The following is a 15,686-nucleotide window of genomic DNA, read 5'->3' as shown; positions in this document are numbered from 1 at the left end:
TTACATGTAGACACAGTAGTGACAGTTAGTGGTATTTAAGAATGTAGCAAAATTAAATATAGTGACATTAGGACCAGCCACATTTGTAAATGAACATTGGGACTGTCCGCAGCATTTAGACCATTTGCAGTAATTACATGTAGACACAGTAGTGACAGTTAGTGGTTTTTAAGAATGTAGCAAAATTAAATGTAGTGACATTAGGACCAGCCACATTTATAAATGAACATTGGGACTGTCCGCAGCTTTTTAAATGTAAAGACATATTGAAAAAGGCCATGTTTTAGGAATGGTTACTGGATACAGTATTGTGGAGTTGCCTGTTAAACAGGCATTAATCAGAAAAGCAGAGTTTCAGAATCTATGTATTCTTGAGTATGGCATAAAACTCCAATCAAATAAATAAATAAATAAATCAGTCAGATTTGATGTTGTAGGGATTGCCATCTTTACGGTATCTTGTTATCCTTAGTTCCTGCGTTTGGTGACAGACGCAGTGGTCAGTGCCCCAATGACCGTGGTGATTGCCAATGTACATGATGAACAGTCCGATAAAACACAGAGGCTTTACCCTATTTTACATTAATAGGATTGTGTCTGGAAGCAGCTTGGTAGATGGCTGGCTTCCCAGATGACTAGATATGCAGACGTTCTGTCTAGGCTCGAAAATTGTTCAGACTTAAATTGCTTAAATGTACGTATACCATATGATCAGGCTGAACTTCACAGAATCTCTCATCGTATTTATCCCCAACACTCTAGAGTAGGATTAAAATGATGAATACATCTACCCTGCTATTTAGGAAGAAGGCGAAGTTCCGAGTGGAAGCCAATTTGACAAATTCATCTCTACAAATATTCCCAAAGTTTATCGCTTTGTATGGCAGGCTAAAGGCTGCCAAACCTTCGATCTGTGGAGACAGAAAATTTAGTTCGTCTCTTGAGACAAGTTAAAGGTTGGAGAAGCAGTGTAGAATAAGTGCCATTCACCTCAAAGGTCACACAGCCTTATCAAAGGTGAAAGGCACTAGGCATTTCAGACTGCCTAAATGGCCTAATGGTTAGAATGTCCGCCTCAAAGTTGGGAGACCTGGGTCATGCCAAAGATTTCAAAAATGGTATCTGTTGCTGCCTCACTTAGCGCTCAGCACTGAGAGGCTAGAGCAGGAAACAGAACTGGTTCCCCCGGTGTCAGTACATTGTGACTGGGTGGAGTGTCATGTGTGGTGTCTTTGGCATGATATCTCAGGTGGCGGCATGGACTCGCTCTCTCACAAGGAACACAGTATACGTACACACAACTAATGACTCCTCGTCATCATATGAGTTTAAACTCGTTAAGTATGGGGTTAAATCCCCAAGCATTCATTCATTCATTCATGCTAGGCATTTCCAACCAAATAAAGGAAGACAGAGGCTTATAATACAACTATTTTTGTCTTATAATATGTCTCTTTTTGACAAATAGTGAGGGCTGACGGCCAGTGATCGCATCCAATCACTGATCTCTCGTTGTTGTTCGCTTCTAGGGCATCATTAAATTTAATCTTGTTAAAGTTAAGATGTATTAATTTTTGTCGGGATTTAAGTATCCATTAATGTCACCAGGATGTGGCTACAATACAGCCCTACTGTACCCTAATTCTCCAACCTTTTCAGCCACTTCTGCAACCAGTATTTTGAAACATTCTGATGGAACTAAGGGCTATAGATAAATAATTTGCACAGTTGTGAGAAGATCGCATCTTTAATGACTGAAATTAATCATTTTTACATTGTTTTTATAATTGTTCACATGAATTCCACTGGAAAAAACTGCATGTAGTACTGTGTGGTTGAAAAGGTTGAAGATTTACTAATTCATTCATTGACTCTGCAGATAATGTCAGACATATGTTGAGGTTAATAATTTACTGTCATTATACCAATCTGTAACCCGAGTTTACCAAGTTCTTAGTGTAAGGTTAAACAAATGTTTATTCACTGGATTCAAAATTGGCGCTGCAAGCAGTGTGAGTTTTGGTAGTTTTACAAGTAAATGCAGCCGTGCCTCTTTGATGCTTAATTTGGGGGAGCCATGATTACAAGAGGACCTGATTGAACCCATGCAGCCTTCATCTTGATCGTGTTGTACAATTAATGTGACGATGTCAAAAAAACTACTGGATCATGGACAGTTTGGAGGATAACTAGATATGTATGTAGGTCGTTGGTCGATTCCACAAAGTCATTTCTACATCACAAGTCACAAGAAAATGATGAAAATTTGATTTTATAGCCCCCCCAACAAAAAAAAAATTTAAATACTTGAGCCTGTAATGGTTTTGAGGAATCGTTCTCTGAGCTAACTGCTTGAGGTTAATTATTGTGAAGGCTTATCTGGTATTCACTGATACTGCGGGATATACATGTCAGTGTAATATATGTATACAGACCTACTGGGAACCGATTTGTGATGCCGACAAATGTGGTTAATGGTTCCTTGCTGGGGCCATGCTGGCAATGGTCCCTGGTATTTGTCTGACAGCTGGAGGAACAGTGGGGATTCATTACCCATTCTTCACTGTTATTTCACTATAATGTGATGGCGTCTGGAAACTGTTGGGTGAAAAGTATTGCTGCTGATGAGATATGGAGACGTTTGGTCTGCAGGTTGAACATTGACTAAGCTTGAATTACTTTAAACTAAGAGTCTCATTTCTTAATCTGTTTTGTATTCAACCCAAGAATGGTGTGCAGTTCCTGGAACAGTTACGCTCGTGTGTGTGAAATATTTCATTGCTGCTCGAGAGAGAAAAAAAGTTTGTCTTTCATTTTGACTCCACGTTTCCAGGTCACATACCGTGAAGGAACACTTTTAAGACAAAGAAAGCAGTCCTTTCTGGAAAATGTCGTTTTATATTGAGCTGTTACTTTGAATCTGATTCTCTTTGAAGGAGTCTTGGGAGCAACTAAATTCTTAAGTGACACCATCATAAAATATAATTTATGCGTGGAAAGATGATATTTTGGAATTAAGGAGGAATTTACATGTACACATTGTAACAAAATAAGTAACATGTACACATTGTAACAGAATAAGTAACTTTCTCCCAATAGGTTAAACATAAATGTTCACTACAACACTTCAGTTGTAGGGTATTTCAAAATAGTGGGATTGTGTCTGGAAACTACTGGGTGAAGAGTTCCCCAGCTGACAAGATTTGGAGACATTCTGTCTGGAGGCTGAAAATTGGCTGGGTTTGAATTGCTTTGAAGTAAGTGTGTAGCCATCTCATAAAGCTGTTTCATATTCAGCCCAAGAATGTTAAAGTACAGTTTCTTTTAAACTTATCCTCTTTAACACAAGGGCATTTGGCATGTGATGTACATTTCATCGTAGATTGAGAAATAAATAAATTTAAATCGTGGATGAGTCGGTCTTACTTTTAAACTCCACATTTTCTGGTCATACAGTGAAAGAACACTGCTAAGAACAAAATCCCTCCTGCAAAATGTAAATTTATAAGGAACAATTAGTTTGAATCTCTTTTGTTCACTAATGAGACCAAGCTAATTTCTTATTCAAGTAACACCAGCATTGAATAGAACTTCTAAATGGAAAGGGGATATTTTGGTTGTAAAGAAGCACTTAAATATACACGTAACAGAATAGGTAATTTTTCTTCTCCCAACAGATAAGAAATAACTGCTCAGCAAAACACCTTAATTTTATCGTATTTCACAATAATACAATTTTGTCTGGAAACAGCTTGGCGAAGAGTCTCCTAGCTAACAAGATTTGGAGCCGTTTGGTCTGCATGCAAAATATTGACTGAGCTTGAATTGCTTACTGTAAGATTTCCTTGTGTCTTAGACCTGTTATATATTCAGCCCCAGGATGTTGCTCACAGTTCCTCACAAAATTATCCTCTCTTTAACACGAGGATTATGTGTGGGCCGTACATATCCATCATAGATCCTGGAGGAAGTGCGTATTTCACCAAGAGTTAAGCTTTTTTTTTTTTCAAATCACACGTTTTCCTTGATTCTGATTGATGCATCCATTCTGATTGATTCTTTGAGAATTTTTGTTTACAAAATTTGATTCATCTCTTATCTGAAAAAAATGAAATAGTGGCATCGAAGATGTGATATTAAGATGTTTATTTGCTTCTGAAAGATGCAATTTTACGTACCAAAATAGGGCGAATTAAACCCCATGGGTTGACTTGTAAGGTAGAATTGGACTCTCATGTTATTTAATTTTTGAAAGTAAAAAAAGGGAGAAAAAAAAAACCAGCTTGGAAAATGCATATCCATAAGACACTAATATTGCTATGAATTCCTTCCAATTGTACTCTGAAAATGACCAGTATACATCAAAGGAAACAATTATTTAGAAGTCCTGGGGCCGATTCCTAAAAGTCATTTTTGGCTTAAGTCAAAATTTAAAACCTCTTCTTAATTTCGGTACTTGAAGTTGAAATTAGGATACATTGGTCTTCAAATAATGTTGATGAAGTGGACAAAATTTTGACGTCTATAACTGAAAAGTAAGCTGTAAGGTCGCATTTCAAATCTTGACTGAAGTTGCAAATGGCTTTGTGGAAGGGGCCCCAGCAGTCTGTGCAGAACGTGTGCTTAGGTAAAGATAAGCTAGCGTTTGTAAGATAAAAGAACAGATTACATGTATGACTTAGCTGTTGTAATTAAGTAGGCAATTTTTCTCTCAATAGATCAAAAATGAAAGCACAGCTTGAAGTAAAACTGACGAAATAAAAGATATTAAATCACACTAACAAAGCAGGTTAAATCTCCTCAGTGGAATGTGTTATCAGCTCACAACAGGTGCACTTGTACCTGTTTTTTTTTTTTCATTTATAATCTGTACACAAATATATACATACATATAAATTTCACCGAGCCTGTAGGGAGTGAAATTTGAAAATAATTTATATTTGTATGACTTTGTGTTTACTTTGCAGGGATGTTATACCGATGATCCCGTTCTGAGTATTGTTTGAACTACATCATGGTCTGTGGACAACAATTAAGGTATGTATGACGTGCAAACTGTAGAAATTGATAACTTCATTTACTTTATTTATTTATTTATTTATTTGTGTGAAGATCTTCTGGTTTATATATGGAGGGGACAGTGCAATATTATAGGCAGGATTTGCGGAGCTGTTATCAACTGCATGTAAACCGATTACCATTGGTTTGTATCCTGGTTATATAACTGATACTAAATGTACAGTTAAAGTGTTATGTGTGCAATAAATGTGATATGTAGGCTTATAAACATATTGTGTTCAGTGAAGATCACTTGATCATTAAATGATCAGTCTACAAGATTGTGTATATGCTGCAGAAGCACACAATTCTCCCAGAATACATGTCAAAGTCACTCTGAAGCACTCTATAAAATGTTACAGTGTATTTATTTGTGTAGTTGATTGGTGTTTTACGCCATACTCAAGAATATTTTCACTTTTATGACGACGACCAGCATTATGGTGGGAGGAAACCGTGTGGAAATCATGAACATCTGCAGGTTGTTGCCAGACCTTCCGAAGGAGAAGCCAGCGTGAGCTGGATAGTGAACCGCATCAGTGAGAGGCTCCTGGGTCATTGCACCACGCTGACACGGTTACCATCTCAGCCATAAAGGCCCCTGTTACAGTGTAGGATGATGATTCTGTTACAGTGTAGGATGATGATCCTGTTACAGTGTAGGATGACCCTGTTACAGTGTAGGATGATGACCCTGTTACAGGGTAGGATGATGATCCTGTTACAGTGTAGGATGATGATCCCATTACAGGGTAAAATGATGATCCTGTTACAGTGTAGGATGATGATCCTGTTACAGTGTAGGATGATGATCCTGTTACAGTGTAGGATGATTTGTGATATGTGCTATCTAGTGTAAGCCAGTATGTGGTAAGGTCTGCCAGCAACCTGCAGATGGTCATGGATTTCCCCCGGGCTCTGCCCGGTTTCCTTCCACCAGAATGTTGACCGCCGTTATATAAGTGAAATATTTTTGAGTACGGCATAAAACGCCAATCAAATAAATATATAGTATAAGCCATGTTAACAGTGCTTTTTATGTAACCCAGTGGTGAGCCATTAGCCAGGCGGCGGTTTGCTTGTGGTGCTCATATGGAGTCAAAGTTTAACTCAGACAGAATACTGCAGTACATTATGGAGTTTCATAGTGAAAATATCTGCAGACCATACGATCAATACAGTTCTGTGTTCATGTCAGATAAGGGAATACTGACTAGAAGCTTGTTAAAAGTGTGCTTTTGGTGAGCTCCATTTTCGCACATTTATTTCATTTTTTGTTTTAATTACTTTGTGTTTAACGTACACCGCTCTCAGTGATTTATCACTTACATACCTGTGTATGATGGTGGCCATGCATGCAGTATGATGCATGGGAGTGCCCATAAAAAAACCACTAAACTTCGGCAGTTAAGTTACACTGGTGAAATTCCAATGTGGAAGGTTAGAAAACTTCATGTTACCCTGCATGAAAGAGCACAGTCGATCACTTGCCACAAATACTCCGAGAACAATTTAAGAAAGCGAATGTTTAAGCTTAAGATTCCTTGTCTGAGCTAAGCTGTCAAATGACTGTACTTGTGCTCTACATGGCACAGCTTTTTCAGTGCGCTCTGCTGGTTGCTTATGCTTCTGTCCTTATAGAAAAATCCAGGTTTCTCCGGTGACAATTGCTATGATTGGCTGTCATGATAAACTGTGATAAAACACTGTGGCTGTACTCTTGTTTTACGCTAATGTGATTGCGTCTTGGAGAAAACCAGGCGTAAAGTGTCTCGGACCACCAAATGTGTGGACTGTATGACTGCGCAGAAAATTGTCTTGGCTTAAATTGGCCATTTATTAAATATACTGATCTACTGACTGTTATTTATGATCGGTATACCTTGTCTGTAATGCAATCCTAGAACCCTGCAGTAGTGAATTTCCAACAAAGTTATGGCAAATGCACCCTTTAACATCAGAGAAATTTGAACACGCATGAATCCTTTCACACAGAAAAGACATTAGTAGCGAAAAAATACTGACGACATGCTGTGAAAAGTGGGTATTTAAATTAATGTGAGATGAATACGTGTACAACGTGTGGATACTGGGTAACAAGGCAACTGAAAATAAAGGAAATAACTAGGAACGCAGACCAGAATCCCATGGACATGATGACCGTGCAAACATATGCCCTTCGATCAGCCTTGTGGGGAAAAATGAGCAATGCCAAAAAACAAAACAAAAATATCCCCAAAACGGCTTTCAGGCTACATCAAACAACGAATGACACATATATGCATGTTGAACACGTTTACGGTTTCTTCAGAATCAATCCCTACAATTTAAGAGAAATGGAAGCCAATGATGTACCTAAAACATATGGTGTTTTAACCAATAACTGTTTCCTCAGCATCCAAAGGTCTTCCTGTATGCACATCATCATCAAAAAGATTTTCATGTCTGTGTTATCTGATAGCTCCATGTCTCCTGGAGTGCAGACTGAATCTGACATGAAAGTCTCCTTTAGGGATGGGGGTGGCAGAAGCCTTACACCTATTAGTAAGCTGATCTTAAAGGTATTTGTGGGTGGGTACATTTGTTTTCAGGACTGCGAGGTTGCTTTTTGAATGAATGATTCTGGCTGAACCCCACTTTTAGTACCAATATTGCAACCTTTGACACACTTTTGATGTACTTGTTAAATGGACGTCTGTGCAGAAATGTTTATTAAAGCGTGTCAATATTATGCCTAAAAGTAATTGAAAGTTTACTTATATTTCCATTAAAATCCTCCTTATTGTGTCAGATATATCTTTTAAAATGTTTTGCAGAGAAAATTTAGATTAGTCTAAATTCTATCAATATAGCGCCATGTTTTAGAAATAATTTTTCAGCAGTTACGTCAAAATCTGTACAACATATTATGTCAAAATTTAAAGCAAAATAACACTGCAGCATGTGTTTCTAGAGCATAAAAATAACACAAATTCTGTGTGAACAATTAACGGGCTTTACTAATTCAATTCCATAATTGAACATTGCATGCCATAATTTTATTACCATCAAACTCGTGACAAAGGAGAAGTGCTATGGGAGGATTTTACCCACATGATTGCTAAACGATGATTTATCTTTTATAATAGCTGTCACAAACTCCATATGGTAAGGTGATCACAGATAATCCTGTTTTTTTTTTAAATGATGAATCCTTTTTGTTGGTAATGAGTTGATTGATGGGAATTCATAGCTTCACGGTTGCATGTAACAATTACCTGGAGGCCGAACCCCCTGTAATCAATATTTCGCAGCACATTTTTGGAATGAGTCGGCTAAAAATGGGTAGATGGTTATGTCAGCTCTTCCCTGTCCAAAGCTTGAAGTCTGTTGTGCTGTAGATTTATTCAGTTCTGCATTGTGAGCATAATAAAAAAGCACATCTCAGTCAGCAGGTTAACCATGGTTACAAGAAAATCATGGGGAATGTTACCGTGTGCAATAAGAGATTATACGTTATCTGATGAGTATGCAAAGTCTATGTGATATAGATGAAATGACATAAGTGAATCTAATCAAGAGGGGACGCTGTAGAGCTACAACGAGGATTTTATACAGAAATGACAAAAATAACTCTCAGCGAACAGGTGAAGGACCATATTAGAAGAACTGGCCAGTGAAGTGGACATTGTACCACACCATGAACTGCATGGAAAACGACACTATATATTACGTGTATGGACCGGACAACAAAACCTTACTTTTAGCTCGCCATTATGAAGTCTATGTAGTGACATACATGTATTGTTAGCGAGACAGGTGCAAAGTAACTGTGTCTGGGTAAGCTTTTTGGTTAAAGCCATGTATTTCGTTTTTGTTATCAAAATCCCAGAATGAGGTTTTGTGTGGGCCTCATATTCTGTACATTTTCTAGATTAGCACCCTTTTGAGTTTAGGCCTCTTAATTCCGAGATAATATATAAATTTTTTTTTTTCAAAATTCCCAGGGTTTTGACAAATTCCCAAAGTAATATTTTATGTTTGGGTCAACTTGAGTCTCTGAGGTTTTGCTACATGTATATAGAGCCACATGAAACCTAATTGACTTGATGACGTGCTTTAAAGAAGTGTATATATAATTCTTGAGATGTTATGGAAGTATTTGTTTCTTCAAATTTATCAGGTTGTGGACTTCTATACATGCATTCCCATAGTAAGGTTTTATTTTTAGGTAAACTTTAAGTCTTTCAATTTTCACTATATCTTAAGATAAAATATGAACATGCTTTGAAATCTGAAATACCGTTATGTGTTTGAATTTACAGATCTGGCCAAACATGCCAGGTTTTAGTCTTGTTGAGTTAATTCTCCTTTGTGGATATAAGATGTCCAGTCAACTTGTCATTGAAAGTAAAGCTTTTCTTGTTAAATTGCCGGTTTCTTATGACTTGTTTCTCTATATTTCTCATATTTTTTGTGTTAAAAAAAAGTATTTAGCTTTCAAAAGTTACGGTATCATTTATGACAAATCCTGTTGCATGACTCACTTTGACATGTAAACTTTAATTTTGAAAGATTAAGTAACACAATACAAATTATGAAAATAACGTGCAGCCCTGTATACTGGGCAGAAGGCATCAGTCTTGTCACGTTTGTGGGTGTTTTATATTGTAATCCATAAAATCCCAGTATTTCTTCCCTTGAGAAATGACATATTCATTTATTGCTCCTCGCTCTCCAAATGTCATCAGCACTTTATGTTTTCTTATCAGTTTTGCGGAATTTTTGCATCTGCGCCACGTCTGTAGGGAATTTTTCACGTCTTTTACACTCTGTGTGTATCAAGCAAATTGGCAGATCCAGATATTGACGAGTTTCAGTATGCAATGACGAGAGCGTGGACGCGCCATATTTATTTTACAACGTCTCAGTGGTAGTCATTGTCCTTCTAGTGGTCTAACCAAATTTGTCGTGGTTTGTCTTGGGACTGGATTGAGGGAACGGCAAATGGATTGTAAATTGGTCGAGAGTGCATCGATTACTCGAAGCGCACCTTTCTGTGTGGGGGCGAATTTGGCGTAACAAGAAAACCTATCCAGCAAGCTGATTGATTGTCGTGGTAGTCACCAGAGCAGATCTGGAAAATCCGTTTAACGGTGCCCGTTGTTGGCATGATATTACCATTCAGCATTGAGTATCAGATGGCCCTTTTCTCTGATAGGTGCCCTAGGAGACTCGAGGTGGTATTGATGTTACTTAAGAGCCTCGCACCGTTGCTGGATGCACAGAAATCGGTCCAGTGTGCTGTTACATCAGAAGTCAAAAGGTTTCATTTCCAGTTGCATTAGTGATGGTTGCACTGGAAAGTGGTCTATCAGCCTGTTATTAAGTTAAGAGCCTTGTGATAGCTTGTCAACTGTTGTGGGTGTTGTAGCATTGTGCCTGAGGGCTGCACATCTTTATAATGGCCATGTCTGTGTTTGGTTGAGGAAATATCTTGTTGTATAAGTTGTATCCCATGGAACATTGCTCAGGCTGTCTTCCCCAAGGTTTTCAGGTTATGATGATTAAGCATTATATAGTAATTAAACAAAAAGGAACTTATTATTTTATTTCATATTGAGTTCCTTTTCTGTCTGACATGTGGCAACACCCATGTCCTAGATGTAGCAACACCCATATCTTCATCATACGTGTAGCAACACCCATATCATAAATGTAGCAACATCCACATTATTCATTCACCGGCCCGGCTAGCACAGTTGGTAAAGCACCCACTTCAGGAGCAGTAGATCCAGGATCAATCCTGGGGTGAGTCACACCTAAGATTTAAAAGAGGAAGTTCAGGTTCTTGGGGTTCAGCGTGAAGGGCATAATGCATTGACTGGTTAACCCATATCAGTATAATGGCTGAGTACGAGGTTAAACCGCATGCACTCGCTCACTCCACATCTTTCATTTAGCAACATTCCTATCTTTCATGTAGTAACAGCTCCTTCTTATATGTAGCAACAGCACCTTCTTGTATGTAGCAACATCCCAATCATTCTGCAGCAATGTCCCCATCACACATGTAGCAACATCCATGTCATTCTTGTGGCAACAGCTCCTTCTTGTATGTAAGAACAGCTCCTTCTTGTATGTAGGAACAGCTCCTTCTTGTATGTAGGAACAGCTCCTTCTTGTATGTAAGAACAGCTCCTTCTTGTATGTAGGAACAGCTCCTTCTTGTATGTAGGAACAGCTCCTTCTTGTATGTAAGAACAGCTCCTTCTTGTATGTAGGAACAGCTCCTTCTTGTATGTAGGAACAGCTCCTTCTTGTATGTAAGAACAGCTCCTCCTTGTATGTAAGAACAGCTCCTTCTTGTATGTAAGAACAGTTCCTTCTTGTATGTAGGAACAGCTCCTTCTTGTATGTAAGAACAGTTCCTTCTTGTATGTAGGAACAGCTCCTTCTTGTATGTAGGAACATCTCCATATGTATATAGGAACATCTCTATATGTATGTAGGAACATCTTATTTGTAGCAGCATCCCCATCTCACATGTAGCAACATCCTCATCTCACATGTGGCAACACCTCCACACATGTAGCGAAACCTCCATCACACATGTAGTAGCATCTCTGATGTATATGTAGCAACATCCCCATCTTATGTGTAGCAACATCCCTGTCTTACTCGTAGCAATATCCCTGTCTTACTCGTAGCAATATCCCCATCTTACATGTAGCAGCATCCCCATCACACATGTAGCAACATCCCCGTCACACATGTAGCAGCATCTCCATCACACATGTAGCAGCATCTCCATCACACATGTAGCAACATCCCCATCACGCATGTAGCAGCATCTCCATCACACGTGTAGCAGCATCCCCATCACACCCCCATCACACATTTAGCAACATCCCCATCACACATGTAGCAGCATCCCCATCACACATGTAGCAACATCTCCATCACATATGTAGCAGCATACCCATCACACATGTAGCAGCATCCCCATCACACATGTAGCAGCATCCCCATCACACATGTAGCAACATCCCCATCACATATGTAGCAGCATACCCATCACACATGTAGCAACATCTTCCTTACAATTCAGGAATGTGTATAATAATTCACTTTTCTGTAAGTACGGCTATTGTTGATTAAAACTTAGAACAAGCGATTAAGTTTCAGAGATGACAGACCTTCAGTTCCAATTAGATTTGAAGTCCTGAAATGGAAACCTCACTTACTGTTAGTGTTTGTCTGAATAATTAACCTTCATTTCCTAATTGAAGAACACTTTACTAATAATGAAGTGAAATTTTTTAAAAACAAAATTTTTATAAACACTGTACTTCTAACCAAATGTTATTACTGCGTGCATGCAATTTACAGAATAAATGTACATATCCCTGAAGACAAAAATAGATTGGCTTTTTTACATATGCCAGATAGAAGACAACCTGGTTATTAACAGGAGTAAATAAAAGACAGTTAATTAGTTACCGTACTTAACAAAGGTAAAGACTCCCAGTTTATCATGGCCTGCACAAAGTCAGCGAGTTTTGTTTCCACAGAAAGTGTAAACGCTTATCCTATGCTTGTGTGTAAAGGGTCACTTTTTCTTTTCCTGGCTAACATCTTGACCTGTAAACAACTAATTAGTCTTTAGGCAAAACAGGAAGAGCCTTTTAGTTCTGAGTGTGAAGACACCTTGTTCTGATAGATATTTATGTCAGCACATCATCATTGTGGCAAGTGAGTTCTGAGTTCTGTCTGGCTTCTGACATGACAGGCATAAGTATATATAAGTCTTCTAGCACAGGAAGGCCCAGAAGTGCAAAAAGAGAGTAACAGAACATTTAATCATCCCTACAAGTTCCAGTGAAACAAATTTATCTCCTTCGTCAGGAAAGTGCAAAGGTCAGCAAATTTCAGGATGTATGGTTTTGACTCATCCTTTCCAGGGGTTACTTGACTGGCCACTTGGCTGGTGGAAGTTTCACCCAGCTATTAATTCTGACACTTCATGCTTCTGTACTTCACAGCAAACCTTCATCCACTTGGCATGAATGACCTTAACCCAGATGTGGGTCACAGAAAATAAGGTCGTCAGTATATAGCACTGGTGTCTTGAAATTTATAAGTACTGGAGCTACCACATACGCCATTCACAACTACTGGTGCAGACGGCAACATGCGGTGTGTCTAAATGCTTATACTCCTGTGATTGTGTCGTAAATTTACAAAAAGTCCAGTTTGCCTCTGGCTGTTCACCTCTGGAAGTGTATGTGAAATCAAGCTACATATTTGGTTGATGGAGGGATTTTCACAAGTAAGATTACACGAAAATTTTAACATGTACGGGATGGATTCTGATTTGCCCCGAGTGAATTAAGGTAAGAAATGTTTACGAATTATAATTATAATTATAATAATATGCATTGAGTTCATTTGTACTGGATTGATTAGACAGCTGTTTTAAAGATGTTGATTTATTTACAACATCAACTTTACTGAGATTGGTTCTTTCGTTTTCAAAATTACATACGTTAAATTGAGTGACATAAAATTACTCTCTACTGTGAGAGCTCTGATGGTTTTAGAAAGATGTTTTGAGATTTCTGTGGAATGTATCTAATCTGAGAGCCTATTAGAAAAATGTAATATATAGCCTTAACAGTGTTTTTTATGATTATTTGCCTCAAAATGTTGGATTGAGTAATGTTTGTTTGAGTGAAATTCTAGCCAGTCAGAAACCGTGGGCTTGTGTGGTAGCTAGGTAACTCATAAAATATGCATACATGTCTGTATGGAGGAATTTAGATAATGGTAAACTGGGACCTTAAATTTTTTTAATGGTTGCAGCACATGCGTACATGGGGGCCTCTGTGGCCAAGGTGATTAGCTTATTTGGATGCAAACTATTGCTGGAAATGCTAATAGCCCATAGTGGACCTTAATGTTAACATGCCAGTGTGCCGGAGTGACCCAGGTACACATGGACGTTTGATTATGTGTAGTAATGCATGCAGTATTACTTTGATACTCCCTTAAAATACATTAATTACAAGTTTGTCTGTGCTGAGTTTGGAGACATGGTCAGCTTAATGATAATTTCCATTACTGGGAAAATGCCTTCTTTATTTGGAGTTTAGATCAACATTTCATTATGTTGTTAAAAATTTTGTTGAAAACTTTGTCCCTGTTTTTGAGAATGCATTCCGACTTTGTTAGATGCAGATCATAGAGAACAATGAATTAAATATGGATTAAGCTTAATATAATGGAATTGAATTTTATCATGATTTCTAAGTTATAACTTTTAATTTAAATAAATTTTTGTTAAGACACTCATTTTAGCATTTTTTACATTCATTGGATGATCAAGGATACTGTAATTCCCCTGAAATTTAGCTTTTTTCGAGTGACTTAACACACCTGATACAGCCAGTTGGAGACTTTTATGTGGAATGTGTTTCATTTCTTAGAAGAAAAATTCAAGTGCTGGCATCAGAGGTAGCTTCGTCATAACTAGACTCTATGATCGACGGGTAGCAAGTGTGATCCGTTTCTGTTCTAGATTCACCAGAGAGTAGTGGATTCTGTAACCAATGAACTGCCCTCAGAGGTTAAACTGTCTGCATCATAATTATGCTCCGTGGCAGTTGCCTACTGGAGTTGAGAATAGATCTTGAAATTATGGCCTCGTTACAAAAGTAAATGACATAAAAGTTCGCTCATGACTAAGTTCAACATTTTTTCTGTTTCCGGTTTTAGAAACCAGGTAATTGGCAGTGTGAATAGCTACATGCATGTAGCTTCGTCATAGCTAGACTTTATGGTTGGCAGGCAGCAAGTGTGATCCGTTACTTTTATAGTATACCAGTAAGTAGTGAATTCTGTTACCCACTGCCTTCAGAGGTTCCTATTTGTGAGAGTTCTACTGGTCTTAGGAAGGTGTTGTGGGGTTTGTTTGGAAGGTATATATACAGGATGGTATCCTACTGGAAAACTGTAAGTTTCAGCGCCAAAAATAACATTTTAACTGATTTATTTGCCTCTAAAATGCACTTTTGGGGGGGGGGGGGGGGAATTCTAGGTCATTATGGTGTGTGTGTATATATATATATATATATATATTTGAAAATCTGACCTGTACCAGGTCATTTCTCGAACATGTAACTTCTGTTTGAACCCTCCTTCATGTTTATATTAAGCTTGTTGAATCACAAGCCCAGTGCCCTGTATCCATGACCCTAAACTCCACCCAGCCCATGGTGTGTGTTACTACAACTGTAACCAGACTTCATGTACTAAACATGTAATGACAGTGTTTATAAACAAACACCAGGTCAGATTTTCTGAAGGACCACCAGCTGTCTTATGTGAAGTGGAAGGTACCCTAAATGACCAGTAATTTCATCCATGACTGACTTGCCCATTTTTCCTTATTCTGAGAGTTATGTTGATTTTAGAAAGGTGTTATGAGGTTTGCTTGGATCATATTCTGCTGGGTGATATTCTACTGATAAATTGTAAGTTTCAGCACCAAAAATAATATTTTGTGATATTAATTTGCTTTTGAAAATGCACTTTTTTTGGATGAAATTTTAGGTCATATAGAGTAATTGTAAAGATTAAACATGAGC

The 15,686-nt window shown here is 38.0% G+C and overlaps 1 protein-coding gene across 2 annotated transcripts in view; it reads left to right on the top strand.

Moving 5' to 3' along the window:
- LOC135478034 (tachykinin-like peptides receptor 86C) overlaps window positions 1-15,686 on the top strand; it is a 119,831-nt gene that overhangs the window by 22,602 nt on the left and 81,543 nt on the right. For both annotated transcript variants that reach the window (XM_064758298.1, XM_064758294.1), the window contains exon 2: window positions 4,968-5,037. The gene's annotated coding sequence lies outside the window, so the exon portion shown is untranslated. The remainder of the gene's footprint in view (window positions 1-4,967; window positions 5,038-15,686) is intronic.

This window comes from Liolophura sinensis, chromosome 11 (genome assembly GCF_032854445.1).
Source record: "Liolophura sinensis isolate JHLJ2023 chromosome 11, CUHK_Ljap_v2, whole genome shotgun sequence".
Taxonomy (NCBI): Eukaryota; Metazoa; Mollusca; class Polyplacophora; order Chitonida; family Chitonidae; genus Liolophura; species Liolophura sinensis.
This window is presented reverse-complemented; position numbering and strand designations above follow the sequence as displayed.